General features: G+C 37.8%; 1 protein-coding gene across 1 annotated transcript in view; it reads right to left on the bottom strand.

Annotated features, from left to right (window-relative positions):
* MAP2 (microtubule associated protein 2) overlaps window positions 1–27,175 on the bottom strand; it is a 310,609-nt gene that overhangs the window by 204,303 nt on the left and 79,131 nt on the right. The window contains exon 2 of the mRNA XM_031936512.1: window positions 26,736–26,785. The gene's annotated coding sequence lies outside the window, so the exon portion shown is untranslated. The remainder of the gene's footprint in view (window positions 1–26,735; window positions 26,786–27,175) is intronic.

Raw genomic sequence — 27,175 nt, 5'->3', positions numbered from 1 at the left:
GTTGGGCTATAACAAATGACTTCAGCAGTCAAGATGAATTCTTGTAGCAATTCAATACTCACTCTCAAGCAGTGAGTAATTGGTCTAGGACAGATGGGAGTACAATTAAAGGTTATGGCTAAAATGAGAAATAAATAGCTTATAGGTACTTAGTGACATAAGTGACATATGTATTTGCTCAAAGTATTTATTGCTTCTCTATGGACCATTTTTCATCTTGCTGATGCCCTTTAGTGAATGATGAATCTGCTTGCCTCCCATTTATTTTAGATGGAATTCTATTTTTAGAATAATTATAAAGGGATTTTAGGAGACCTGGTGTCATTATAAGTCTGGATATGTCAATAAGTAACATTTGTGGTGATCAGACCCATATATTTTTTTCTTGAAGAGTTGCTTTAATGGACCTAACAGTAACATTGATGATTTCCATAGGAGATATATGCTTTTCTCACTTACACCCAGTAATGTTCCTCACCTGACAGGTTCAGTTACTATCTCTTTATCAAAGCACACATACAAGTGTTTGTTAAGAAGTTTACTTATTCATGTTAGTTGATGTACAATGCATTAATTATAAGTTGGTTTTGACTGAATGCCTTGCTAATTTATAATCTTGACAACAATAGACTTTGTCTTCCTAAACTTGCTTACTTCTTTTCAAACTGGAATGCCCTTGTTGCTCTAACATTGCAAGCAAGGAAACTTTAGTGTCCGCTCCACCACATTTGATAACTGTTGCTGCTTCATCCACACCATCACTTTTTTCTTTCTAACTAAAATCCTTGTCAGTTCTAATCTGTACTACAGCAAACTCCATTTGGGAGACAAGTAGCACCTCCTCATTCTCAGTTCAGACACAAAGTTCTTAAGGAACTATAATTAATTGGTCTTCCCCAGAGAAAAAGGCTAGATATGTCATTATGCTTTTCAAAATGTGAAAAAATGATTGAGGATACACACACACACACACACACACATATATATTCACACATACATATATATACACATATATATACATGTGTGTATATATAGTACTAAGATGACATGGGCTCAGCTATCCTTCCAGGTCCTCTATTGAGAAAGAACCCAAGTTCTGGTGCTCTTTCAGCTATAGTGAAAGGTCTGGGGACTAGAAGCCAAGCATTCAAAAGACTGAACTGTCAATATGTTAACCAAATTATAACAAGTTAAGAATGAAATGTGGCACCTGAAATATTTTCCTATAAATGACAGAAGTGGTTTTAATAAAAAAGCAAATATAACATTCTATTGCTATTTTATAAATTAAAGCAGATTTAGTACATAAAAATTTTAAAGTGAGCAACCATTCCTGTCTTTCTCTAAAACAGAATTACATAGAATTTCCAAGAAAGAAGACTATATAATATCTATGTAATATTTCCCATTCCAAAGTAGTTTAATTTTTAGCTTTACATACAATTACTGATTTTGAGTATTTGTCCTGAAGAACTGTGGCTCACCTACAACAGGTTCTAGGGTTGAATTTATATATATACCATGTGGGAAGTTTGGGGGTATGAAGGGAGTAGGTATACACTTTTAAAAAATGGGAATTTCAGCCCAGTCTTCTGGAAACTTGAATTTGCATACTTTCCAGGGCGGGTTGGGGGGAAGATGGCTTCTACCTTGCAAGATTCTATAGGGACACATGATCTATGCCTACCATGCCCATAATTTAGTAAATAAATGTTAAGCCCCTGCATTAACTTAGAGAGAGAACTTTGTATAATATGAATCTTTTTGGATCTCCTGAAGAAATATACTCAGAGATATTACAGGGATTTTGAAAGGTTAAAAACAAAACCAGGAGGCAATCTATATATTCTCACTGGTTCTCAAACTTCAGCATCAGAATTACTTGGAAGACTTGACAAAACACAGGTTGCAGAGCTGCAGCCACACATTTCTAATTCACTAGGTCTGGGGTGGGGCCCAAAGATTTACATTTCTAACAAGTACCCAGGGGATGCCAATGGTGCTGGTTCAGGCGACACTCTGAGAACCACTGTCCTTCACGAAGGAAGGGCATAAAGAAGTCAAATTAGGGCTGGGCGCAGTGGCTCAAGCCTGTAATCCCAGCACTTTGGGAGGCCGAGATGGGCGGATCACAAGGTCAGGTGATCGAGACCATCCTGGCTAACACGGTGAAACACCATCTCTACTAAAAAATACAAAAAAACCTAGCCAGGCGAGGTGGCGGGCGCCTGTAGTCCCAGCTACTCGGGAGGCTGAGGCAGGAGAATGGCGTGAACCTGGGAGGCGGAGCTTGCAGTGAGCAGAGATTTGGCCACTGCACTCCAGCCTGGGCGGCAGAGCGAGACTCCGTCTCAAAAAAAAAAAGAAGTCAAATTAGAAGCTCAGCCTTCACCTCTAAGAAGACACAGCCACACATGGTGTCACACTAAGCACCTGAGAAAGATCTAGAAGAGATGGTTCCTTAATCAAGAATGTAACCTCATTGTTGTGAAGAAAGCTGCTAGTGGGAAGGGAATTGTGGAAAGTGGTGAGAAAGAAGAGAGGCGGAGTACATGGCTGTGCGGGGAAGACCAGAGAACAAACAGTAGGCATCGCTGTATGCATGAAAATAGTGACTAGATTCATATTCATTGAACAGACATTATTGAGCAACTATGATGTGCCAAAAACTCGGCTAGATGTTAGGGACTCATCAGCAATCAAAACAGAAAATGTTCCTGCTCTATGAACATTCTAGTTAGGTGAACAATAATTAATTGTACAAAAAAATATAAAACATATCAGATATATCAGTAATATAGACATGCTATGGAGAAAAATACAGGGTAGAGTAGGTGAGGATTAAGTGTTCTTTTTTATTTCTACACAGGGTGATACAGGAAGGATGTCCACCAGATATCACACTAAGAACTGCCACAAGAAAATGAAGCAATGCTAATGTGTAACTTTGCAATCATTTTTCCCCCAGATGCCAGGATTAGTATAAAGAGCTCCAGATAGTGAGGGTGCAGAATTCATAAAAGTCCATCTGCCTGGAGCTCTGTCCTATTCATATATTCACAAGTCTCCTGGTTTAATTAAGTAAATCTGTGACAGAAGAAAAAGTATTTGTTGTTTTTGTAGTCGGTCAGTTTTACAGATTCCCTGCTATATTCCATCCATAGATGTGCCATGGAGGATCAAGCTTAGGAAAGACATTTGTACATCTTACATCTCAGGTATGAAATGAAACTTTTCTAACACATGATGACCACCATCAGAAAACAGGGATGCTGTTAGATTTAGTTACAGTTCTTATTATAGCAGCACTTCCTTCTTTCACTTTCAGGGTGGCAGAAAATAGGACTTAGGTCAGCTAATACTTCTGCAAGGATCTAGTATGAAAATAATCTAGTTAGAAGACACTGTTTGGTTGGTTTTCAACGATCCAAGGAAAGATTTGCTGCCAGGGAGAATCCTTGCTCTTTTAAATTTATAAATGCATATATCCTAAGCAAATGTTCACATATTTTACCCAAATAAATCTAGAGTGCTCTAAAAGGGAGGGAAGGAAGGAAGGAAGGAAGGAAGGAAGGAAGGAAGGAAGGAAGGAAGGAAGGAGGGAAGGAAGGAAGGAAGGAAGGAAGGAAGGAAGGAAGGAAGGAAGGAAGGAAGGAAGGCAGGGAGGGAGGGAGGGAAACAAACCAAAAAATGAAAGCCTCCCACTCCTGTACTTCTCTCTATGTGCTCATATGTGGATATTAGTTTTATATTCTTTAAATTGGACTTCCCTCCACTTTCAGAATTCTCAGGCACTCGGACACTTAGTGAAATATGCTATTTATTTTTGTATATTACTACTATTTAATCTCTTAATTTTCTGCATTTTCATGAGGTCACTTCCTAGACTCCTAGTTTCCTCTTTTAAACCACAGCTGCATCAAGCTGACTATGCTCAAAAGAATAGGACTTACGAAAAAAATAGGCATTGCTAATCCACTGCTAGTTGAAAATACCTTCTAAATTATCAGACCGTCTTTAAAAAGCCCATGATATGCTTCATTATGTAAACAAACCTCCTCTGTGTTGCTTTTTAAGCTTGAAAATATCAAAATCATGACATGACATGAGAAGAATTCTATTTTGACAAAATGAAAAGCACAAAAATTCTTCTACCCAGAAAAAAAAGAAACAGAATGTAATGGGGAAAATAAATGCAAAAATAGAATTGGCTAGAAACCAGCAACCACAAGAAAAGAAATATGACAGGAAATGGAACTAATCAGTTACTATAGTGAAGAGTTTTTTCCCCAGACTTTCTTTGGAGAAAAAAAGAAATTGTAAAGAAATGTAGAAACTAAGAGTTTGGACAAAGTTATTTATATAATCTTGAACAATACAAAATTCCCTGTGAATGTATATGTTTTTTGAAAGGACAGTGGAATTTTTATTTAGTGGAATTTTGAAAGTTTATCTTCTTTGGGATTCTTCTGGTAAATCTTTAGTTAGAAGGGTTGGAGCTTTTGAGGAGTAATGTCTATATAATTACGCTATGATATCTTTTTCCAGAGGCAGAATTATCTTCATATCTAATTCAAGGCCTCTCGAAGGCTCAGTCCATTCAGGAATGGGTTTGCTTTGGCAGAACCCTCTTCAGCTCAGCAACAGACACTGCCAACAGATTAGCCTTCCCTGAATAACAATTCTTCATACACTGCAAAATTTTTCACATGAAAATTGCTTCTTTGGGTTATTCTCCCATTACAACTTACTTTTATTATCAGGTTATTTTGGTATAGATTATATCAATTTTTTTTAGCTGTTTTATGCCTAGATAAAATTAGAAGATGTCATTTCTAAATATAGATATGAAAAATTAATCTCTATATTAAAAACAAATTTAGAAATAATTGTCATTTATTTGCTAGTTGTTTTGTGACTCTAAGTTTTAAAAAAAGTAGTAGCTAATTCACTTAACACAAGTCATTTACAAAATGTTTGACAACCTCTGAGCATGTCTGCAGAGATGGTAGATAGAGAATAGTCTTTATTTAATTTCTAATATCATACTGGAAAAAATATGGATAAAAGCTAGAACGCATATTAAAAATCATACGGCTCATCTTGTATATTAATTTATATACAATAAAGCCCAGATCTCAAAATTTGACTTTCCTTATTCAAGGTAACACAGCTGCTTGGCAGACAAGACAAAAATTGAAACCAGGTCTCTGGATCCCAAGGAACACTGATGGTCCCTAATTATCATGGGGTAAGAGAGATCCACCAGCAACTAAATAACAAACACAACAGGTAATGAATTGAAAAAAATTGATATTAACTTTTTTCACACCCTGTTGTAATCCATAGAAGCTTATTCATAAATAAATTAGTGAATGTCTGGAAATTCAATTGAACCACCATTTCCCAATGTTCAGACAAGACAGAAAGACTGAAAAGAGGACGAATGATGAAAAGGTTCCTGAGTCAAAGTTATTTATTGAATTTTTCTTTTTCCTGCTCTATTATTGTACACATATAATAATGAAAGTTGATGAATGTATACTTTATGCAAGCGTATTACATATATTACATGGCAACATATTATACTGTATAGTGTATTGCATGTATTACCTTATTTATTTCCTTTTATTGCTATTATCTTAATGTTTAATCTCATGTTTTGAGGCTATTAATGTAGCAATTATAAAGCTAAGAACCAGCATTTGAAGCCAAATCTAAATGATTCCAATGTATATCTCTATCCAGTGAATTATATTGCTTAATCCTTGAAAACTTTCCCTGATTCTAGATTATGTGTGTTAAAAACAAAAAAGAAAAAAAAGAAAAAGACTAAAGAAACTATTTCTGCCTGTTGAAAAATATCTTATTTCTAAAATTAGATACAAATAACCATTAAAACTGATTCTAGATTGGGATAAATAAGATAAACAGGACTTTCAAAACGAACACCTTTATGTATCATTGAGCATCTAGAATGCCTTCTCAAGGTTTCCATGCCAACCCTTTCTAGAATGCTAAAATAAGCTGTGAAACAACATTTACTCACACCACAATATGTAGTTTTTGATGTACTAAACTGTTTCACTGCATTTTAAAAAGAAATAAGCTCAAATAAATTTTGAATATTTAGCAAATGGGGGAAGTAAAAACGGTACCAGTCATCAGTGAGGAGGCAAACAATGTAACTTTTGTTTGTCTAAATGAGACAAGCCTTAAGAAGGACTTAAACGGAACTTTTCATTTCTGCTAACATCCTTTTTATGTATATCCATAGTTAGTCATCGCTTTTCAAAATAGAGTTTTATAAAAGTTATGTTTAAATTATAAACAACACTAAGCACTTAACACTGAATATATAGAAGACAAATTTGGAAATCTAGGGCACTTCAATCTTTGATTTGGACCACCTGGCAAGAGAAAAATAAATGAATAAAAAGCCAAATGGAGCCGAATAGGTCTCATGCAGTTTGAAGAGATTTCTTTTTATCTGTCAAGCTCCTTAAAAGTAAATATTGCAGTTTGACTGCTGAATATGACAGGAGCCTCCAGCGGAGAAGAAGAAACTCCTCCACGTCAGAAGAGATGGGCAAGAGAAGGACCTAGTGTTTGGGTCCAGCCTCCCGCATGCAGAAGACGTAGGCCGAGAAGCTCAGACAGGGTGGTTAGAAAGGGAATACTCAGGACAGCAACAGAGAAGGGCACACAAGGCACTGGAATAATAACAGCAAACCAACAACAGCAATGAGAGTAAGAGTGAATGTAGACAACATAACACTAAAATTATATCAGGCAATGCGCTAAGTTCCAGAAAGACAGTAATGACAAGGCATGTGTGATCTCTAACTTCAAACAACCAGGAATCTAATTAATCTTTAAAACATATTGATTAGGGAGGGAGAATAAAGCGAAATGCTATGAGAGATTGCATTCGGGGTGTTATGGGAGTGCACAGTGAAGGCATCTGGCCCAGTGTAGGAAAGACCACTGTGAGTAACTGAGGTCTAGGCATTCACTCCGAACAGAAAAAAACATGGAGAATAAAGGGAGGAGAGATGGCAGGAAATAAGGCTGAAGAACCATTAACTAACTTAACTAATTTAAGTCGAATACAAATGTCAGATTTTAATTTGTTCCTTACCAGGTTTTTAAGTATATAATACATCATATCTAAAGACCAATATTGGCAACCATAAACAGGAAAAGACAACTGTAAATTTATTAGAGTCACAACTACACTTACTCCATGACCAATCATTGTGGGCTTCAATGAGTTAACTGACGTCCCTCTGATTCAGTGGTCTGGGTTTCCTGTGTAAGTTGTAACAGTTTAAATACAACTGTTTTGTTACTGAGGGGGCAGCATCAACTGATACTTTCCCTTAATGAGGAAAATCTAAGATTTTACCAAAGGTAAATAAACAAAAACAAAAACTTCCATGTGGAGCTTTAAATAAATTTCCTGGATTGAGGTCTTAGGCCATGTCCTTACAACTGCAGAGACCTACAAGTGCAGGCCTCTTACATATATTAATGATTTTGAAACTTTTTTCATATATGGACTTGAACTCTCAATCAGAAATACAATGCTTGTTTATACAGTGCTTTCAAAAGTTATTTTTAAAAACTATTTGTCACAAACATTTCTTGAAACATCATATAAGAAGGGGCAATATTTTCCTCAACCTGAGGTTTATGACTTGTCAACTACTTCATTGTGATTTAGGTCTCACTTATTCCAATCTGCAAGACTTCTTCCAAATCATTTTATTTTCCTGCATCTATGATACTGTAGTTCATACAGTTCACAATGCTGTTTTGTGACAGGTGCCATTGGTTTTGCATTAGCCAATCCACTAAGAGATTGTAAATAGGGCTCTGCTTTGATACAGAAGTGTATGGCCATGCCTTTCTAATCTGATTAGCTCCTTGGAATTTATATTACTGTCTTTACTGAATATATTTTTCTCATTTCACAGCTGAGATCCAGCTGGTAAAAAAAAAAAAAAAAAAAAACGGAGGCTCAGGCTCATCAATCCTAATGGGACACTGGTTAAAAAGATGATGAATCTTGTTCTATATCCAGTGTGAGAAGTAGCTTGACACAGGTCTTTGCTGCTGCTTTAAAACTGAATGAACAAATTCTCCCCCATTTGAATTTTATTTATGAAAACAATATTTTCTGAACCAAAGCTCTAAAAATACGACTTGTCAAAATATTTTTCTGTGTAATTTATGATTTAATTAATATGAAGTCTTACAAAGCTGAACTGAACTACACTGTTACGTATTCAATCTATAATTTTATTGGAAAAAGAACACCATAGGAGCTTTAGTACTTATGAAAACAACAATTAAGGAATTTAGCAAACAGTTTCTCCTTTAAAACATGCTATAGAATGGACCATGTAATGTGTTATTGATCGCAAAATCCCAATCTCCTGATTTACCAGTTCAGATGGATCATGAATGCACTTTTGATGTTATCTTTGAGAGGCATAGGGGCCCAGCTGACAGAGCTCCAATACTGCAAAGTCTCTTAACTGTTCTTTCTCTGAAAAGTTAGAAGAGAAAGGTGTCAATCTTAACAATTAAAGCAGCTTTAAAAAAATTTTTTTTGCCGGGCGCGGTGGCTCAAGCCTGTAATCCCAGCACTTTGGGAGGCCGAGACGGGCGGATCACAAGGTCAGGAGATCGAGACCATCCTGGCTAACACGGTGAAACCCCGTCTCCACTAAAAAATACAAAAAACTAGCCGGGCGAGGTGGTGGGCGCCTGTAGTCCCAGCTACTCGGGAGGCTGAGGCAGGAGAATGGCGTAAACCCGGGAGGCCAAGCTTGCAGTGAGCTGAGATCTGGCCACTGCACTCCAGCCTGGGTGACAGAGCGAGACTCCGTCACAAAAAAAAAAAAAAAAAAAATTATTTTTTGAAATAAGATTAAAGAGTTTACAAGAAGCAAGGAAGGAAGCATAAAGACAGATAAAAAGGAGACAAGAGGTTACAATCCAATCGAACCCCCTTTATGCCTGAAGAATAAATGGAATCATACCCTAGTAATGACAAAAGAGTGAGTGGGGGAGGAAGGACTGGACAGGTGCTGCCACAAAACAACTTTTAAAAATCGTCAACTGATGTATTTTGAAATTGTTAATAAATGAGGTCAAATCATTTAGGAAATGATACATTATATTTTGGTGCATCATATCAGTGTGTTGTAAAGTACATGTAAGTATGTGGAAGGCTGCTGCCACCTGAATAAAAGTGAGCAAGACTGTGTCTTTCTTGTTCTCTTCTAGCACACTTCTCGGCATGATGTGGTGCTCAAGAAAGCATTTGTTTAGTGAATAAATAATTCATTCAGAGTCATTTTACACATACTGGAAATAAGCTTAGCCTGCCTCAGTACTATAAAGGAAATTATAAGAAGCTCTGAACCATTCTTTGGGGGCAAATTGGCAAAAGGAGAGATTTTCAAAAGAAGAAAGACACTATGCATAACCTTTAATGTCATTGTCATTAACCAACATGGGGAGACCAACCAATGGTACTGCCACATCTCCCAACATGATATTTAGCATGGACAGTGTGTCATTCAAAAATTACTGCATGAGATGGGAGAGGTTAAAAATAAGTCCAATTAATACACGATAAAATTTAAAACTGTAAGTCCTTTATAGTAAGAATAAATATAATAGGGAGCAAAGTAAACAATACTGTGAGAAAATATCCTATGAAACAATCACCTTTTAATAAGCAAATGACCTCGTGAAAGGGAAAAGAATTCATCTTGCTGGGAAGGCCTTAAGTGGCCTGAAGAATCTTCCCTTAAACACACACCCTTTTCATTAGAAATTAGGTCTTCATCTCAAAATTAATAAAAACAAAACAAAATAAAATAATATGAAATAATACTTTTGCCGGAAAGATTAAGCCCTTGTGACATTCTTTTCTCCTTGTACAGAGAACTAAAATTTGTGTAGGTAAAGGCTGCTACTTCATTATTAGTCATTACTAGAATATCTTCCCTATGTCCCTCTTTAGAATTCTAATTATATTCGCACACAAAAAAATACGCATTTTATGCTGTTCCTACTACATTTTAAAGAGGCATTTTAGGAAAAAGTGTGAGGAAAAGAATGCTTTTATTAGAGCATATGGATTTAGCTGTGCATATGTATATATATTAAGAAATTAATCACTGGATGTCTTATAGGGAAGCCTGTCTTTAGTAATCTCCTGATCTATTTATCATCAGCAGATGCTCACTCTGGGTGCAACCTAAGTGATTACTCCCAGAAATCTCATAATTGCAGTAATTAGGGTCACGTGACCTTCAGCTTTTTCCTGCTAGAAAAAAAAAAAGGTAGGGGTGGGGAGGCAGATGGCCCACATTAGCATTTGAATGAGCACTGGAGATCTTGCAGTTGAGCAGTTTAAGCTAAATGCACCAGAAAGCTGTGATGTCCAGTCTCAAACACATTTCAAGTAGAAATTTAAGATCTTTTTTATATGATCCATTCTGCTCTCCACAAGGTCTGCCTTCCCTTGTAAAAGTCAAATATGAGCAGTACTACCCCCCAATAATTTACCCAGCAATTAAGTTACTATGAGTGTGAAGGAGTCGTGATCCTTTTACTTAAATCTTTCCATTTTAAAGCCTATTTGTTCTTTGTTTTAGAATATACTGACAATATACTCAGAAAACCCAAAATATCCATTGACTACTTTTCTTAAAAAAGTCACTTATTTCATTCATTTTACACTGTAAGGACAAATATACTTCTTATTTAAATCCTTATGCTGAAAACAAGGGTAGATAGAGGCTGCTTCCTACTCTCCTTTTTCTTATAGAATTTCTTTCTTTGTTCTTTGCAAATTTATGTAAATCTTAATGATGGCTAACTAAGCCTCCCATTAGCCTCGCAACTCAGAAATGTTTTCTCAAGAACCTTGGAGCTATCTTTTTGAAATGCAAACATCAAGGGAGAAAGCTCCCCTATCTCCCAGTTCCTATGGGAGGATAGGAGCCTATCTTCAGTGTTACTCTTGCTCCAAGTTGCAAAACTTCTTCCTGTCATAAAGGGATGAGAAATTGGTTTACCCTTGGAGAAAGTCAATTAGCTAACACAGGTGATCAACCCAATTACCTGAAGAATTTAGGATGGTGCAGTCAAGTACTTTTACTTGAATACTGGTTATTGTTTATCTTGAAAGCATGTGTGTAATCCCACTCTTGGCTACATCTACTTGGCAATATAGAAAAGTGAGATTTCTTTTGGTTTTTACAATCTCTTAGTGGATTGCCTGTAATGTTCATCACATTCTGGTTTGATGCCTAATAGTAGAAATGTTTTCTTTTTCTATTACTTTCGTGGAGGGGACTTCTGGGTTGGGATAAGATTTTGTTTTTAATTATATTCCCTCAACAATTTTGATTTTTTTTTTTTTTTTTTTTTCTGAGACGGAGTCTCGCTCTGTCGCCCAGGCTGGAGTGCAGTGGCCGGATCTCAGCTTACTGCAAGCTCCGCCTCCTAGGTTCACGCCATTCTCCTGCCTCAGCCTCCCGAGTAGCTGGGACTACAGGCGCCCGCCACCTCGCCCGGCTAGTTTTTTGTATTTTTTGTATTTTTTTTTTTTTTGAGACGGAGTCTTGCTCTGTCGCCCAGGCTGGAGTGCAGTGGCCGGATCTCAGCTCACTGCAACCTCCGCCTCCTGGGTTCACACCATTCTCCTGCCTCAGCCTCCCGAGTAGCTGGGACCACAGGCGCCCGCCACCTCGCCCGGCTAATTTTTTGTATTTTTAGTAGAGACGGGGTTTCACCGGGTTAGCCAGGATGGTCTCGATCTCCTGACCTCGTGATCCGCCCGTCTCGGCCTCCCAGAGTGCTGGGATTACAGGCTTGAGCCACCGCATCTTAGTAGAGACGGGGTTTCACCGTGTTAGCCAGGATGGTCTCCATCTCCTGACCTCGTGATCCACCCGTCTCGGCCTCCCAAAGTGCTGGGATTACAGGCTTGAGCTACCACGCCTGGCCCAACAATTTTGATTTTAATTAATCCGTCTCCCTGTAGTAGAGCCCTTTCAGATATTTAACGAAGGACTTAAACAGTAAAATTCCAAATTTCCCATCTGAAATTTAAATAAGGAGATAAAGTAGTTAATTTTACTATTTCATTTATCTTTAATTATAAACAAGCTTGGTAATATTAGTGCCAAAATAAAATAATTACAGACATCAAGAGGGTTAGTTGGAACATCTAGTTCCCAAGTGTTGAGATATCCATGTTTATTTTTTCCTTTTCCTAAAACCTGCAACAAAAATAGACTTTCATTAAAGGAAGCTTTTGAAACAGACATTCACAGCAGTATATATCTATGTAACTAATCTGTGTGCATGAAGAGAGAATTAAAAATCTCACGATGAATTGGGTTTCTGCTCACAATTAAAGAACAGATACACATACAAGTAATTCAACAAATATTTGTAGGGGAAAAAAAAGTGGAAGACTAAGAAAGAAGGAAGAAAAGAAGAGGTAGGATACAAATTGTTAGGCAGGAATCTAGACCCAACATGGCGGTGTTACCCGGCATATTAGGCCTTTTATTAAAGACTCCCTTCACCCTTGCACACACCCGCAGACTTACATGTGTCAGAGTTCCGGCTGGGCAACCACACTCCCCCATGACCTGCAGCTCACCTGCATTCCACAAGTTCGTAAACAGCAGTTTTGGTTAACAGTTTCCAAAGACCCCTTCCTCATGACCCTTACTCAACTCCTGCCCTAGTAGTTTCAAGAACCCCCAGGCCCTGTTTGCACAACCAGCTTCCCTACCTCTGGGGCTATAAAAAGCCCCTACCCTCCTCCCTCAGTGTGACTTCCTCGGCCCGCACCTTTGGACTGAGGAACCTCACCTGCGAGTCCTAATAAAGGCTATTCTCACTGCCATTTGCCTTGTGTCTTCGTTCCCGGTTCGGCTCCAGCCTCAGTTTACATTTGGTGCCAAAACCCGGGAGGAGACCCCCTCCCCGGGCCCCTGCCAGGTCAGGCAGGCTCTCCTCTCCCCAAGCCAGGACCTCCTTTCTGAGCCAGGAGCCGTTTCACCAAATCCAAGACTCAATTCGATCACTGCTGGGTGAGTTTTCCCCTGTCCTGTAGGCTCCCTCCGGGAAGTCCCTGTCCGAAACGTGTGGCCACGTCAGGGGCTCCCCCCGGTCAACTGTGACCTTGGCACCAGGGACTAGGAGACGTCCAACCTCCCCAGAAGCCATCGTACCCCGCACTCTGCATGGCAGTGGGAGGGCGCTCCCATTGCCGCTGGACTGCCCGCCTTAGGACCATGGGAACTACCCAGTCCAAACCAAACCAAAAATCCCCTCTGAGGTGCCTCTTGGCTAATTTCCATACTTTAAGTCTCAGCCAAGACCTAAAACAAAAGCGGCTCATTTTCTTCTGCACAGTAGCATGACGGCAGTATAAATCGGATAATCAGTCTCAGTGGCCTGCAGAAGGCACGCTAGACTTTAACATTCTCACGGATCTGACCAACTTCCGCAAGAGACTAGGTAAATGGCACGAGATACCCTATGTTCCAGTCTTTTGGGACTTGCGTTCTCACCCAGATCTCTGCACTCAATGCTCATTAGCTCAGGTCCTACTCGCAAAGTCTCTTCCCTCCAGCAAGGAGAGGGATGATTCCTCTTCTTTTGCTGAGCCTCCTGACACCCTATCCCAGCCACCCCTTCGGTCTCCCACCCAACCTCCTCCTTACCCTGACCCGCCATTATCCCCGTCCTCATCAACGCCTCCCCTCCCTTCCACCCCTCATGTGCCCTTACCAAACCCGACAGATTCTGTCTCCCCTACCTCCACCTCCTCCCCTTCCTCGCCTGTCTCAGCCCATACTCGGTCCAGGACCGACCTCTTGTGTCCCTTGCGAGAGGTGGCCGGCGCCGAAGGAGTAGTCCGGGTCCATGAGCCATTTTCATTGGCAGATTTGTCTAAGGTTGAGGAGCGTGCAGGCTCCTTTTCGGCCAATCCTACTCGTTGTATCAAAGAGTTCAGGTATTTATGCCAGGCATATGATCTCACCAGGAGCGCATCCTAGCGGCAGCCAGGCAGCACACTAACCAGGTTCATTTAACTGACCCCGCCATGCCAGTCGGCACCGAGGCAGTGCCCTCGCTGAGCCCGACTGGGACTACCAGGTAAGGCAGGCAGGTCGCCGCCGCCAGGACATGATGGTCCAGTGCCTTCTTGCTGGCATGCAGGCAGCCTCCAATAAGTCAGTCAATTTTAATAAGTTAAAGGAGGTAGTCCAAGGCTCAGATGAAAATCCGGCTGCTTTTCTTAACCGACTGACAGAGTCACTTATTCAGTATACCCGCCTTGACCCTGCCTCCCCTGCAGGAGGAGCCATCTTAGCTTCATACTTTATTTCTCAGTCGGCCCCCGATATCCATAAAAAGTTAAAAAAGGCAGAGGACGGCCCTCAAACTCCCATCCAGGACTTAGTCAAACTGGCCTTCAAGGTCTACAACTCCAGGGAGGAAGCAGCTGAGGCCCAAGGACAGGCCAGGCTAAAACAGAAGGTACACAAACCCAGGCCTTGGTAGCAGCCCTGAGACCGGCCCGCTCCAGGAGCTCCCAGAAAGAAGGTACTACTTGAGAACCACCTGGTGCCTCCTTTAAGCGCCGCAACGATGGCCACTGGGCCAAGCAGTGCCCCAACCCAAAGGAGCCAACCCGCCCCTGTCCGAACTATCGGCAGATGGGCCACTGGAAGTCGGACTGCCCCAACTTGAGGACGGTCACTATGTCTCCACGTGACGACCCTCCTCCAGGTACTGGAGGCACCTTCCAGCTCCTCCACACTGAGGAAGATTGAAGAGGCCCAGACTCAGGGACCCCTCTCACTCTTGCCGAGCCCAGGGTTATGCTCCAGGTAGCGGCTCCCCCTGTCCTCCGCTTCATCCAGGACCACATGAAAGAAGTCTCCCAGGTTACTTTCAATCAGATGCTGCTCCACCCCTATACCCGAGTTCCGACCTCTGAAGAACCCCACGACGACCTATACCAGCAGGAAGCAGCCAGATGAACACGTCCCCCCATTTTCTTATTAGAAAGAGGTGGGAATGTTAGGCAGGAATCCAGACCCAACATGGTGGCATTACCCGGTGTAGCAGGCCTTTTGTTAAAGACTCCCTTCACCCTTGTACACACCCGCAGACTTACATGTGTCAGAGTTCTGGCTGGGCAACCACACTCCCCCATGACCTGCAGCTCACCTGCATTCCACAAGTTCGTAAACAGCAGTTTTGGTTAACAGTTTCCAAAGACCCCTTCCTCATGACCCTTACTCAACTCCTGCCCTAGTAGTTTCAAGACCCCCCAGGCCCTGTTTGTACAACCAGCTTCCCTACCTCTCGGGCTATAAAAAAGCCCCTACCCTCCTCCCTCAGCGCAACTTCCTCGGCCAGCACCTTTGGACCGAGGAACCTCGCCCGCGAGTCCTAATAAAGGCTATTCTCACTGCCATTTGCCTTGTGTCTTCGTTCCCAGTTCGGCTCCAGCCTCAGTTTACCTTTACACAGATCCACAGTAAACCTGTCCTGCAGCCTCTGTTCAAGTTTCTCAACTTCTGAGTTCTCATTCCCTTATGCATGCTTTGGTTTCCATAGACCCTTTTCAAGAAATGTCCTTTCTGTACCTCCAACTCTCTATTGTGGCTATTTAAATTCTACTTACCTATAAACCTAGCTGAAGGTCCCTTTTAAAAAATTTGGCCCGTCAAAATCAATTATATCTTCTCTGGGTCACTCTACACAGTTAAACTGTGCTTAGCATTTGATTGTATCATCATGTATTAGTTACTATTTATATGCATTAGTTTTCCCCTCTCTTGACTGTAAGCCATTGAAGAGCAAAGTAACCACTGTTAATACATTCACAGAATCTTGCTCTCAAATGAACTACAACTGGATCCTCACTACTCGATTTATTAATAACCACTCTGTTGTATTGGAACTGTACCTTCTCATGTAGGCTTACTTCATGGGTGCAAAGATTTAATTCTGAAAGTACATAGAATGATTTAGAGTATGATTTAGAAATATTATGATGTACAAATTCTCTTTCCCCGATAAAAATACATGATGAAACTATGAGATGAAAGAATGTAATTTGGTTTCCCAAAGGCTGGACCAAGGAAAAATGTGTTATCATCCAGGCTGTTTTACTTTTTGTTTTTTTCTTTTACTTTTTAAAAAACATCTGTTTGGCTATCATTCACCTCGTGGCTAGGATTTCTTTATATATACTTTTCTATTTTTTGAGCATACTTCTTCCCCCATCTGCTTCCCTTGCCCTTCCACTCCGTAAAGTGGTGTATTTCCACGTGGAGTCATGTTAGCTAGTGACTAGGATTCCTATGTCCTAGTAAATGGTACATTGTTTGAATATCTATGTGGGATGCCATTTATGGCTATGTCGAAATGATGAAATAAAGAGATACGTATCAAAAACTACAACTATGTGGGCTTTACGAGATAGACAACGAACTTGTAAAAACTCTCTAAGCAGTCCATGACATGTAAATGAAGTCCATGACATGTAAATGAAGAAGATACTATGCTCAATCCAAAGAGAAACTGTTTACTTTTCTGAAAGCAAAAGCAAATCACATCACATTTCAAACACTGTTTATGCCATTGGCTGGCATCGTGCCACACATTGTGGTGACAAAACACATGACATTTCTAAAAGTTTTCTTGTTAATCAATGAAGCACTTGATGTTTGCATCCTCTTTATATTTATGTAAAGGTGAAGAGTGTCCTTCTTTTCTAAGCACAAAGTTAAAGTAACATTTGCCACTAAGTCTCTAACGGAGAACTTCAGTGATCACCAAAAAGAAAATTTACAAAAACTATCTAAATATAAGAAAATCAAACAATTAATACATATCTACTTAGTCCCTACAATGAAAGAGGAACACAGCAGTTCCAGATATGGTGGAAGAGAGAGGATGATGCCTGATAGCGAAACTTGGTAAATACCCTGTGGGGTGTACATTTCCAGTACACGCGTAATCATTCAATAGCATACAATATTTAAATGTAACATTAGTAATTATTAACATAGAAGATTATGTAATTTTTGTGTTGTACAACACTTGTATGAAATAGAAGAAAAGGTAATTTCACCCCATCGATGTGCCTATGTAATAGCCTAGCCTGAATATGTAAGTACAGTTTCTCTCTGAGCATTAATTTCACCTAAGGAAATTAGCTGTCTGCCAGTACACCCCTCTAACATACTGCAATAGTAATTTACATCTTAATTTCCAAACAGGTAGAAAACCCCAAGGGGTACCCTAAGTAGACAAATCCTCCCCCTGTGATAGTGTAGCCAGATGGTCTAAATTAGGTCTTCGAGTCTCTAAGGGATAATGGAAAGTCGAAATAAAATTTGAAATGGTTTGCAACTATGAAGTTGCCTGTCAAGTTAAACATCCTGCTTGCTGACTCATTTTTTACCCCATATTTTCAAAGTTTAAATAAATTTTAAAGGAGGAAATTCTTACATCTTTATTTTCAGTAAGTGCCTTACCCCTTCCCTTTTTTTATTCCTGTTGTTTAATTTATTCTCCTCTATTGGTCTGATACTCCTTATGGCTGACTTAAAACCCCTTAAAGATGCCACCATAGCTGTTTTTTTAAAAGTAGATCAGCTTGTACTTGCACCTTAGTATTGTACCAGAGAGCTACTTCTGGCAGAACATTAATAGAAGGCAATTGTTTGGAGGAAAAGGTGGAAAAAGTATATTCCTTCTAGGTGAAGCATCTTTAAGCAAATGATATCAAGCCCACTCTCTACTCTCTTTATCATTCTGAAGATCAATATCTTATAGTTTAAGCCATCAGTAAATGATGTATATCATAGGTAAGTAGTTACATTTAGATAAATGTGTATTTTTCTACTTACTGTTATTCCATAAAAGACTTTTCTGTATTTCTAATAACTAATATACTTCACAGAGCAATGCTCTGTTTATAAAAATTCTATCTGGGTCAGGTGCACTTTGAGAGGCTGAGGCAGGAGGACTGCATGAGCCTAGGAGCTTGAGACCAGCCTAGGCAACATAGTGAGATCATCTTTGCAAAACCTAAAAGAAAATAATTTAACTTGGCACGGTGGTATGCACCTGTGGCCCCAGCTACTCAGGAGTCTGAGGCAGGAAGGATCACTAGAGCTGGGTAGGTCAAGGCTGCAGTGAGCCATGATCACACTACTGTACTTTAGCCTGGGTGACAGAATAAGACTCTGTCTCTATGTAAATAAATGAAATAAAAATAAAAATTGTTTCTGGTTTAATGACTAAGTTTCTCGATTCATAAAATGAAGACAATAGTACCTTAAGTTCCAAATACCTGCTGATATGGTTTGCTTCTGTGTCCCCACCCAAATCTTACCACAAATGTTAATCCCCACATGTCAGGGGAGGGACCAGGTGGGAGGTCATTGAATCATGGGCGCGGTTTCTCCCATGCTGTTTTAATGATAGTGAGTGAGTTCTCAAAAGAGCTGATGATTTTAAAGTGTGGCACTTCATCGTGCTCGCACATACTCCCTCCTCACGTTGTGAAGAGTGCCTGCTTCCGCTTGCACCATGATTGTGCTTCCTGGGGCCTCCCCAGTCATGCAGAACTGTGAGTCAATTAAACCTCTTTTCTTTATAAATTACCCAACCTCAGGAAAGTTCTTCATAGCAGTGTGAAAATGGACTAATACACTTATTAATATTCAAAAAGTAATGTACTAAGAGATCACTTGCTCTAGTTTTGAACTACAAACTTTGACAGGTATACAACTTTAGATAAACGAGAAAAAGAAGAAAGAAGATAGACATAGATGTACACATATAATGCATTCCGTGTTTTCTTTATTCAACTCTTCACTAATTAGATTTGAAATAGTCAAAAGAAAGAAGACTCTAAAGCAACACAAAGTTGATAACCGTAAGACATTGAATAATACAGAATGAAACCTAATCCATGTCGGTTTGTTATGGCAAATGATTTTTCAACATTTTTGTATTATTTTAGTAACTGGGAGAAATTAGTTCAGAAAAGGCACATAATTTTACCCTCTTCAACAAAATTGACTCAGAAAGCATGCCTAAAAGTAAAGTCCTTGTATTGTGCATTGGCAAAACTATTTGAAACCAGCATGCCTATTTACTTACCTATCTATCACATGTGGGTATTATATGTCATATTCCTTTTTTCTAATACACGATGGATAATCTTCTATTCTCAGGTGAATAACTGATGAAGCTTAACAAGTCTCACGTTGATTCACAGAGGAACAAGAGAGTTTATCCCTTTTACTACTATGCAGTTCTTATTCTGCAATAAGTAGAATATAAATAATTTCTTACATAATAAAGAAATTCATTTCTTTTTTTTTTTAATCCTACAAACTACCCTAATAAGATATAAGGCCCATATTTAGGTTATAATACTTTTTAATGATATGTATGGGCTGCAAAGAGATCAGCTGTGTTATTCTTTGGAATGGGATTCTTTTTTACAGACGAATTTAGGAAAAGAATAAAGATTAGCTGGTAAGTGAATTAAATGCACAGAATTGATTTCATAAGCATGGGGTTTGTATGAAAACATAGCCAGTGATTGTCATTTGATACTACATTTAATTAAGAAATAAAGAATGAGCTAGAGCATTCTTTTCCCATATGAAAAAAAGAGAGAGACTTTAAACAATAATCACCCCTAAGATATTTGAAACTGCAATAATTATTAGGTTTAATTTGGGAAATTTAGAAAACTTATGAAACAAGTGATTATGTTGTCATTTTATTTGATTCCTACATTTAGTATAGTATAATATCTTTGTATTTAAAAAAATCCAGGATTCTAATGATTAGATTTACATATGATACAAAGTGACTTTGAGATTCTGGAAAGATTTATAAAATGCCCAATTATTTGTTTACTACTAGGAGAAATACAAAGCTTCCAGAATCACATTTCAAACTGAAAAGACCATTTAATCCTTAGGATAATTTACTTTCTCTTGTGAAGCTTTCTGAAGTTTGATGCATCATAAATACGTATTTTCTCTTTTTAATAGAAAGTAATCCTTTTCTGTTAAAAACATGACTATCAAAGAATTGGCTCATGACATGACTTAGAACAGGAGAGATGGGGAGGAGGTTGAAGTGAGGGTGGCAGACGAACTTGCTATCCCTCCTCATTTTTTCACTTGACCTAATGAAGAATCTTGGGGATATGTGCTTCCAGAATTCCTCTTTCATTTTGAGAGCCTGACATAGTGAGGAAATAGGCTTGTTGATGCCATGAAAGATGAATACGAAAATACTACCCACTGGAAGAATCTTAAAGAACAAGTATTGGATCTGTGGGGTTTTTTGTTTTTTGTTTTTTCAAGAGAGAAAGATAGGGTGCCGAGAGTGAGGATGCAGGGATTAATGATGACTATAACATGCACGCGTAGAGACACACATCTATGTAGCTCCGTATTTAGTCTTCATATGTAAGACAATTGTTTATATTTTGTTTCACAATTTTATAATTGTTTGTTATATAATGAATTTTAAAGAAATTCATTATATAAGCATTTCCTAAGTGTCCATTTCCTCCAAAGCCCTATTGAGATAACACGCATCAGGGTAAAGTCTCCAGTTTCTCCTTAAAAAGCCTATGGGCTGCTAGGGGAGAATGGACTATCCAAATATAATCATAACATATAGCATAACAAGTCGATAAGAAATGTGTGAAGCAACATGAAGCAAGTTGGAAGAGAAATATAGCATCTCCCTGAGAAGGTACTGGAAGTTGACCAAGAAGCTAATCAAAATTTTGTATTGATTCTGGAAAGCTCAAAGCACCGAAGCTTACTGGTTAGACATTAAGAACATCCTCCTCTCCCCACTTCCTATTTCATTAGAGTATTCGCATTTTCTACACTGTTTTGTTTTGTTTTTTAAGTGCAAGTCTGCTTAATTGTGCAATATGCTGTTTAGGTTAACAGCATCTTTAATGAAAGATATAATACTATTCAGCAGAGCATAGAGAAACTACTTTCTGGCCACTTTAAAATACAGTATTAAATTCTATATATTGGACTGGGTACAGTGTCTCATGCCTGTAATCTCATCACTTTGGAAAACCAAGGCAGGAGGATCACTTCATGCCAGATCAAGACCAGCCTGGGCAACATAGAGAGACCCTGTCTCTATAAAAGGCATAAAATAAAAAATTAGCTGGGTGTGCTGGTGCACACTACCACAGTCCTAGCTACTTAGGAGACTGAGGCAGGAGAATCACTTGAGCTTAGAAGTTTGAGGTTATAGTAAGCTATGATTGCACCACTCCATTCCAGTCTGGGCAACAGAGTGAGGCCCTATCTCTATAAAAGAAATATTTTTTAAAATTACATATATCATACATTATACACACACACACACACATCTTCTGGTTTCTTTAATTTATATAATTTGAAGTTTTATAAGAATAATTTAAAGATCCTCATTCATTTTACTTTCTGTTTTAGGAGAAGTATGAGAATTTATTACACATGTAAAATCTAGAAAAAAAGACTAATAGAGTATTTTTTGGTTGGTTTGTTTTCAAGGCTCAATGGAGCAAACACTCCTATTTATTTAGCAATCACCATATGCCAGACATTGTTCTAAGAGTCTTTTTTTTGCATTAAAATGTAATTTATTTATTATAATTGTACATATTTATCAGACACAATGTGTTTTGATACAAGTATACAATATGTAATAAAGTAATTAGCATATTTTTATAGAGCGCTTAAAAGCGGATTAAAAGTTACAATTTTTAAGACTCACAATAATATCTCATTTAATCTTTTTTTTTTTTTTGAGACGGAGTCTTGCTCTGTCGCCCAGGCTGGGGTGCAGTGGCCGGATCTCAGCTCACTGCAAGCTCCGCCTCTCGGGTTCACGCCATTCTCCTGCCTCAGCCTCCCGAGTAGCTGTGACTAGAGGTGCCCGCCACAGCTCCCGGCTAATTTTTTTGTATTTTTAGTAGAGAAAGGGTGTCACCGTGTTTGCCAGGATGGTCTTGATCTCCTGACCTCATGATCCGCCCACCTCGGCTTCCCAAAGTGCTGGGATTACAGGCGTGAGCTAACGCGCCCGGCCATATCTCATTTAATCTTAAAAGGAAGTGTAACTTATTTTTGTTTCCATTTTACAGATAATAAAATCAGAGGGCTTGACCAAGGAACACCACCAGCAGCTTAGCAGTCTAGAAGTATAGAGGGCATCAGAGGTTAAGCCAGAGGAAAAGATTAGAATTAGCAGGAAGGACTAGATCCAAGTAGAAAAGAAGCACAGCATCCACCCTGTGCTGGAACACTGGATCAAAATCAGGGCTTTGATAAATAATTTCGGATAAATATTAATGATTCAATCATAGGCAACTGACCAGGCACAGTGACTCATGCCTGTAATCCCAGCACTTTCAGAGGCTGAAGCAGGAGGATCACTTTAAGCCAGGAGTTTGAGACCAGCCTAAGCAACAAAGCGAGACTCAGTCTCTATAAAAAATAAAAAATATAGCCAGGAATGGTGGCACAAGCCTGTAGTCCTAAGCTACTCAGGAGGCTAAGATGAGAGGACAACTTGAGCCCAAGAGTTTGAGGCTGCAGTGAGTCATGATTGTGTCACTATACTCCAACCTAAATGACAGAGGGACACTCCATCTCTTCAAAAAAATTCATAGGAAATCATCTCTCTAAGAATTCTAAGCACCAAGAAAGCATGAATTCACCTAATTTCAAACTCGGGTACTTCAACCGATACCACCAGAACACTTTCATATAGTCAAGTGCAATTGCAAAGGCAGGGGAAGTCTTATAGCACTGACAGCCTTGTGTTAAGCAATGTATCCCTTAGCACTAGGTGTCAGTCTGATGAACATGATCCCTCTTTGGGAGCAAGATAGGATGGAGTTGGAGGTAGGGTCTTCAGGGAATATATATGCTAAGTACTGACTGCATTAGAGGAAGGATAAAAGGCTAGTGTATAGGATGAAGAAGAAACGGATACAAAATAGCAACAAGTTATATCCAATATTTTCTTTATAACTTTTGATTTTGCAAAATGAGACTAAAAGTATCAATATAGAAAAGTAAGTATTTTTAAAATTTTGAGGAGAGAAATTTATAAAATATCTAAGCACTAGCTAGCACACAATATGACATTTTACTTTTAGATTTGTAGAGTAATCTTAGTCCTTTTCTGCTCACAGCATTCCAAACACTTCCAGAAAAGCTATTGCACCTCATGTCACTTGTTGAGCAATATTTCCACTGTAAGTAAACTTGAGAACTCTATTAAAGATCATCTCCCTTGTCCCATTCCTTAGGGTCCTCAACCTCCTTCTCAAGAAAACTATAATTAATATAATTAACATGATCATCTATCTTTATAAGGATGAAAATCATTTAGCTTTTGATTCTGTCTTCAACAGCATAAGATCAAACAGCCTTCCCAGGCTGACAGTGGCAGAACCAATGAAATTAATATTACCTATTCATGCTATCTAAAAAACAAGTTATGCTGTTTAGATTGATACTTTTAATGACCCATGAGTATTCCTTTACAAGCACCTGTTTCCTATTTTATATTTTAAAATTGAGAAGCCATCACTTGCTTATCAAACTGAGAAATTTTTAAAATCCTAATTCCAATATTGGCATGAGTATTGCAAAACTCTGACTGCTTCTGCTACCAGTGAAGCGCATATTGGTATATAATTTTGGGGAACACTCACAATGTACACATTAGTCACCTCAAATATATTTATTTCTTTACACTACATAATCCCACTTCTACAAATTGATCCTAAGTACAATGTCAGCAGTGAACATAAACGTTTTAGAAGCATATTTATTGCAGTGCTATTTATAATAGTGAGATATTAAAAATGGTCCGAATGTCCAACAATGGGTAAATGGTGAAATAAATTATGAAATATCCACAGGATAGTACATCTCAGAGCCACTAAAAATCACCTTTTCAAGTAACTGGAATGTATAGAATAGAAAATTTAATTTACCTTTCATGAAAACAAACCACGACAAAAACTGGAGGAAAATATACGAAAATGCTGGTAGCAGTATTAATAATAAAGAAAAAGAAGTAGATCAGAAAAACCAATACATATTTTTTTAAAAGGCAAAAAGCGTGGCCTAAAATGTTGCTAAGAATCAATGCCAAATTTACCTTCCTTATTTCTAGACTTCATTCTGACTTTTTTTTTTTTGTAATAACTTTAGGAGATTAAAACACGTTTCCAGTCTAAATTCAGTAACATTGTGTTTCATAAAATCTAAGATACCATTATTACAAGACATACCTCATTTACTACCAGGAAAAAAAAAATGCTGTCAATTTAACTAAGTATAACTTAATTTTACATAATTTAATGTAAAATTACATGCATCACAGAATTGATAAAATATTGCAATGCATTTCTGATGTTCTATTTTATACACCTCTATCAGTAGCTTGTTTTTATCTGGCAACACTAGTTATTTTGCTCAGCTAATATTTTCACAGAAAAACATGATTTTTCTGTGAGGGAAACTCTTATCTTAAACCAAAAGTACTTAGTTATAGTTGAAAAAATGGTAATTTCCGTTACATATATTCTATTTTGATAACTTGGCTGTTTCTGGTGAGTTAATATATTTTTAAGAGACTTACTACATCTAACTGCTTTTACAAAATGTGATTTAGATAACTGATTAATCAAATGTAATTTAATATTATTTTCATTTCCAGATAGAAGGGAAAACAATACTAATAAATACTAAACCACACATATCCAAGTGGGAAGACCTGATAAAAAGAGCGGTTTAAACATGTTTCCATTTCTATGTACACTTTATTTTCACTGGTATATTTATTTATTAATTTGAAAATAGGCAAGTCATCTTGACCAAACACACTGAATTTTCATATTCTCACAACAGAAATCTCCATGTGGAAGATGGTTAGGGAATCAGATTATGAAAATTTTTGTGCATTACGGTTACTTTTTTTATAATCTAACAAAAATCTTCTTTCTTTTCAGTTTTCTTTCTGGAAAGTGGTCAGAGCAAGATGAGATTGAAAACTGCCGTGTTTACCATATCAACTATATAATAAAAAATCAGGAAGGGAAGAGTTTACTTCTTATTAAAGAAGAGAAAGGAAAGGTTTACCTCTCATACAGATTTATTATTAAAACTTAACTCTGTGCATTAAAAACATTACTGATTCAATGATGTATACTTTAAAAAAATCTCATTCTACTTGTAATTTTGGTTTTGTAGGTAGATGAGACAGGGTCTAGTAGGGGGTAAAAGTAGAAAAAAGTTCAAAAAGTCTTTAAAAATTGCACATTTCACAATCTCGATAGTATATGCTAAAAAGTGAATAAAAAAGAGAGACTTCAATAAATTTGACCCCAAACTAAATGAAAACACTTAATAAAATAATAGTTTATAAACAGACTTTAAATCAATACTTGTAGACATTTCACCTTTTTTCTTTATTAAGTTTCCAATTATCTATAGGCATAATTTTAATATATTCTATTTGCTTCATTCTATACAGATTTCGAAGATAGGAAAGCAGTTTGTACCTGAAAAGAGAAATAATTGTAGTTTTTCATCTGTGTGTATGTGTGTTTGTGTGTGTGTGTGTGAGAGAGAGAGAGAGTGTGTCTGTGTGTTTATGTGTATTCGGTTGCAGGAAAGTGAGGTCAGAATTGAGGCCAGAAAAGGTACATATTTACAGTGTGCCTGTTATATGACAGACACTGCAATCTGAAGGGTTAAACATGGGCTTTAAAGAGAAAATTCCTGATTAGTGTAAGGGTAAATGAAAAGCTAATGTTTTCCTTTACGTTAATTATTAATCAAAAGCCTATACAAAAAGTTTAGCAACACCTGGCATGTTGTTCGTTTATAAACAATAAAAATCTTCATTTCATTCAGCATTTAGTTTTTTTTTTTTTTTAATCTGAATACATGTTCAAAAAAAAAAAAAAAATAGAAGGCATAAATAAAATCCCAAGCTTATTGCTGTGAGGGCCTTCTGAGGTTCCGTTATTACTCTCAACTCAGTTAAGCTAGTTTCAAGTCTCAATTAAAGCCAATTAGTGAAAGCACAGAACAAAAGGAATGACATCTTGACACTCTGCTAACTGAAATTTTTTACTGAAAAGTACGTTTTCAACTCTACCCTCTTTAGGAAATACATCCTCGTTGGGTATATAATTGTGGAATTCAAAATGTTTTCCTGCAAATTCAGGAAGCTGACCATTCTTTGAAAGGTCAGCCTTCCAAGAAGTCATTCTTTTAATATTTCTGTTAATTAAACAAATGAATTCGAGTCGGATTTTTTTTTCATTATTTGAAACTCAGGTAATAGTAAGATGAAATAAATTCAATATTCAAAAACCAAATAAATTATACTAATTAGAAAAACAAACAGTACTCAGGGAACCATGTTTGCTAGTAAGCCAACTCTGAAATATATCCAGGTTTTACTAAATTTCAGCTTTTACCACATATTGCAAGCATATTTTTGACCTAGCTATCTAAAGACCCATGATGCTTTATTTTATTTCACAGTTTATTCATGATTGACACAAATACAGTACTGACCTTAATTCCAGCCAGAAGTTATAAGATACTTTGGATTAGATCAATAAAATCTAAAAGAAGAAGAGAAAAATACCCGGTAAGTTAAATCAGTTGAACAATCTGGCTTTTTCTTTCACTAAGGAGGAAGATAAAATCAGAAGTGACTTGTTCCTCACTCCGTAAAATGCACTGACTGAAACACATCCATTTACAATACACAACGGTTACGTATCATACAACTTTAAGCTTACAAGTACGTTCTACATTTTATTGGAAAAAAACATATATTAAATGCCAAAATTACGTCCTATTTTTATTTTCTACTTATTTAAAGTAGAAGTCCTATGCTCATATTCTAAAACAACCAACCAAAAAGAATTTTTAACACATTCTGTTTCTAATATACTACCACTGCTCTTAAGAGATGTTTAATCAAAAATAATAAAACTCATGCATTTTGA

The sequence above is a fragment of the Piliocolobus tephrosceles genome, chromosome 11, assembly GCF_002776525.5.
Source record: "Piliocolobus tephrosceles isolate RC106 chromosome 11, ASM277652v3, whole genome shotgun sequence".
NCBI lineage: Eukaryota > Metazoa > Chordata > Mammalia > Primates > Cercopithecidae > Piliocolobus > Piliocolobus tephrosceles.
The sequence above is the reverse complement of the archived record's forward strand: the minus strand, read 5'-3'. Positions and strand labels throughout refer to the sequence as shown.